Source organism: Pleurodeles waltl, chromosome 4_1 (assembly GCF_031143425.1).
Source record: "Pleurodeles waltl isolate 20211129_DDA chromosome 4_1, aPleWal1.hap1.20221129, whole genome shotgun sequence".
NCBI classification, from domain to species: Eukaryota; Metazoa; Chordata; class Amphibia; order Caudata; family Salamandridae; genus Pleurodeles; species Pleurodeles waltl.
In genome coordinates, this window is record NC_090442.1 from 236,152,268 (window position 1) to 236,156,580 (window position 4,313).

Genomic DNA, 4,313 nt, shown 5'->3' on the forward strand with positions numbered 1-4,313 from the left:
GATTCCCCCAGGTGTCTAGTTTTCTAAAATGCGCTAGTTTGCTAGGTTTCCCCAGGTGCCGACTGAGCAAGAGGCCAAAATCCACAGGTAGGCACTTTGCAAAAAACACCTCTGTTTTCTGTGAAAAAATGTGATGTGTCCACGTTGTGTTTTGAGCCATTTCCTTTTGTGGGCGCTAGGCCTACGCACACAAGTGAGGTACTATTTTTATCGGGAGACTTGGGGGAACACATAATAGCAAAACAAGTGTTATTGCTCCTTGTCTTTCCCTACATTTTTTCCTTCCAAATGTAAGGCAGTGTGTAAAAAAGACATCTATGTGAGAAATGCCCTGTAATTCACATGCTAGTATGGGCACCCCGGAAATCAGAGATTTGCAAATAACCACTGCTTTTCAACACCTTATCTTGTGGCCATTTTGGAAATACAAAGGTTTTCTTGATACCTATTTTTCACTTTTTATATTTCAGCAAATGAATTGCTGTATACCCGGTATAGAATGAAAAATCCATTGCAAGGTGCAGCTCATTTATTGGCTATGGGTACCTAGAGCTATTGATGAACCTACAAGCCCTATATATCCCCGCAACCAGAAGAGTCCAGCTGACGTAACGGTATATTGCTTTCAAAAATCTGACATCGCAGGAAAAAGTTACAGAGTAAAACGTGGAGAAAAATTGCTGTTTTTTTCACCTCAATTTCAATTCTTTTTATTTCAGCTGTAGGAAACACTTGTAGGAGCTACACAAATGACCCCTTACTGAATTCAGAATTTCACCCATTTGGTCACTAACTGGAAGGAGGCTGAAAGCACAAAAATAGTAGAAATGGGGTATGTCCCAGTAAAATGTCAAAATTGTATTGAAAAATGGGGTTTTCCAATTCAAGTCTGCCTGTTCCTGAAAGCTGGGTAGATGGTGATCATGCCACCGCAAACCCTTTGTTGATGCCATTTTCAGGGGAAAAACACGAGCTGCCTTCTGCAGAACCTTTTTTCCCATTTAGAAAAATAAAAATAAAAATTCACTGTATTTTGGCTAATTTCTTGGTCTCCTTCAGGGTAACCCACAAAGTCTGGGTACCTCTAGAATCCCTAGGATGTTGGAATAAAAGGATATCAATTTGGCGTGGGTAGCTTATGTGAACAAAAAGTTATGAGGGCCTAAGCGCGAACTGCCCCAAATAGCCAAAAAAAGGCTCGGCACAGGAGGGGGAAAAGGCCTGGCAGCGAAGGGGTTAGTGCAATTTCTTGTTGACAAGAATGGAGATTTCTAATTCTTGATGTTCTTGCTATGTTGGCATGCTTTGCATCTGCCACATCTCCTGAAGCCTGTGCTTTGATTAAGCCGGGTTCTCTTTTGGATCTTACCACTTTCAGGACTGCTTTTCACCAATTCTTCTTTCATAGACTTTGCTTTCCAGAATGTTATCTCTGGTCTAAGTGGCACAGTGGTCCCTAATAGTAGGTCTTCCTTTATTAGATACCAGTAGTTTTGATCTATGGACTAAAACGCCCCCTCCTGTCTGTTAAAGCCCCTGATTAGTCTAAAACGCAGGTCAATTTTGGTTGCTTTTGCCAGTTGTTTACTCTTAAAAAGAAGTTTCTCTTTAGTTTTCATTCTGGCTTTGTTCTTAGCTGCCTCTATGCATCCTTGTGAATACCTTCTTGCATGGAACCTTGCAGTTAGATTGTAATAGGGGTGCGCAATGATGACACTAAGCCCGTGGCTGGATGGTATGTACACAGTCTTTATTTTGTTTTTTTTGTAGATTATAGACAGTTCGTTATATCGATGTGATATTGTTCGGCCCCTCTTCCTTTAGCTGTTATTTCTTGTCTTCTTCTTTCCAGGTGGACTCCCAGGAGGCACATGTGGGAAGAAAACGGAGACAAACAATGGTAAGTGGCCTGGTGAGTGGGATTTTCCTTTTCTTTCTTTTCTACTCCTTTGTTCCCCTCTATTCTTTTCTTTCTTTTTCCTTTCTTCCTGTTATTTTCCCTATTCCTTTTCTTTCATTTTTTTTTCTGTCTGTTCCTTTGCTTGAGCCTTTTCTTTCTTTCCTACTCCTTTTCTCTATATTGTCTCCTCTCCTTCCGTCCTGTCCTTTTTCCTCCTAGACTTGCCATAGGTCTCAATAATACTAAAGCGTCACAACTGGTGCCCGTAATGAAATTGAAGTTTTGTAGGGAAAACAAATAATGAAACGATAGTAACACAAAAAGAATAAAAATAACCAAAATAAGCCCACAAGAAACCTTCTCAATGCCCAACGGAGAACTACTCCGGTTTACTCTCTCTCTATCGCCATGGGTTTTCTTTTCCTCCCTCCTCCCCTTGAATTAAGTACGTTCTGCCCCACACACACCTGCTGTGGCCGCGCTCTTCCCAGAACATGGCCAGGGTTTGTTGAGCTGCCTCCTGGCTTTCTGCTGCGTCTCCCGGTGTCACTCTCCTCCTCCAAACTGCCACTAGAACTTCCTCTGCCTTTCTCCTCTCTGCCGTCCCCGGGTTCTCCACCACTGTCTCTCTCCCGGGGTTTGCTGTCTTCGCTCCTGCCGTCGCTGCTGCTAATCCTCTCACCGTTGCCGTCGCTGTCGCCGTCTCTCCCTCCTCTTTCTGCCTTCTTCTCCTCGCTGCCGTTGGTGGCGGGCCGAATGGCCTTCTTCTGCCCCTCTTCACCCGGAAGCTCCGCCTGATTGGTCCCCGACCGGAGAACATCTGGGTCGGGAATCTCATCCATGGCGGTGCCTGCCCATCACATTGATGTTATAGAGCTTTTTCTCCTCACTCTTTTCACTGCAATTGAGTGTGAAACATAAACTCTCTACATATGGAATACTTTTAATTAAATTCGGTGAATGAAAACTGGACACATGAAGTACTATATTCCGTAAGGTGGGCTTCCTATAATGTTTTGATTCCAACTTTTTATTTTTAACATAGACAGTGAGGTCAAGGAAGTTGACTTCTGTCTTGCTCATTGTGCCGGTAAAGTGCAAATTAAGGCTGTCTACTTCTATTTTGTGTAACAATTCTTGTGCACTGTATTCCGACCCCTTCCACACCACAAAGACGTCGCCTATAAACCTGCTCCAAAGAACAACGTGTTCCACCAGCTCTTTCTGATACTCCACCTGTACCACCTGCTCCTCCCAGCAGCCCATGTGCAACTTTGCATAGCTGGGGGCCAAGCAGGTGCCCATCGCCCACCAGCGGATCTGGTAGAATAACTCATTAAAAATGAAAACACTGTTTTCCAAACAACTCTGTATCATCTTTAACAGAGTCTCTGTCTGCTTCCAAAGTGTCAGTAGTCATGCACCTAGAAAGTATTGTATTGCATTCATTCCATCTTTGTGTCGAATAGTTGTGTAGAGAAATGTGACATCTATTGTTACTAGAAGGTAGTCGTCTTCCCACGAAACATCATAGATTTTACGTAAGAAGTCTCCTGTGTCCTGTATATAAAATGAAACACTTTTCACATAATCTCCTAAAAAGTGTTTTCAAATACACTTCCTAGGGCAACAAATCTTAATTATTGAAAAAAATATTTTTTCAAAATGTTTTATTTCATAATAATGTTGGTCTTAATAATATGTGTACAGATAATGCTATGCCTGTATGATTTCATAAGATTTATGTGATTGTAGAAATAACACACGGAGGGTGGTATCTGGGGTAAAATCGTGGCATTTATTACTGGGCCCTTGAGTCAAAAAAGTACCAAAAATGAACGCCTCTTCTAGAAATAGGTCAATGTTATTGGTTTTGTCTCTTCTCTATTTTCTTTCTTCCAATTTTCTTATGTGCGGCGTCTTTCATCACGGTAATGTCCCAATGGCCTCCAAGTTCCTCGTGACCCGGGATCATAGAGGGGGGAAAAAAACAAAACAAAAGGCCTGTTTCAGGTAAGTGTTGTCTAGCGTTCTTATTAGTGTTTTCTTCTTTTCTTAGTGGAACGCAAGAGTAACAACATGCTCTGTGAAAACAAGAGAGGAAACAACCCCTGTGCACTGAAGGATTCTGTTTGGGGGATCACCCTAGTGCCACTTTTTCTTCTAAGCACAACCCTTTTTTTTGTATCAGTGTTTGGGGATTCAAAATAGTGCCCACTGTGTCTCTCTGTCCCCGTCTAAACCTCCCCACTTCTCCCTTTTCCCTTGTGCCCAATCCTGAAATCGATCGCGTAAGCGATCTCGTACCTGTGACATCCACGTCCCTCCAGGGACATGGCGGGCCTCAGCTGTTGTTGGCCGGTTGCCTGCTCCTAGCCAGCTTTCTTCTTCTCTTCTCTGTGGATTTCCCTTG

At 42.8% G+C, this 4,313-nt stretch overlaps 1 long non-coding RNA gene across 1 annotated transcript; it reads left to right on the plus strand.

The window, feature by feature from the left end:
- Window positions 1–316: 316 nt before the first annotated feature.
- LOC138287626 (uncharacterized) lies at window positions 317–3,916 on the plus strand. Its single transcript, XR_011202256.1, has 3 exons — window positions 317–832; window positions 1,853–1,900; window positions 3,855–3,916. It is a non-coding gene; the product is annotated as an uncharacterized lncRNA (long non-coding RNA).
- Window positions 3,917–4,313: the final 397 nt, after the last annotated feature.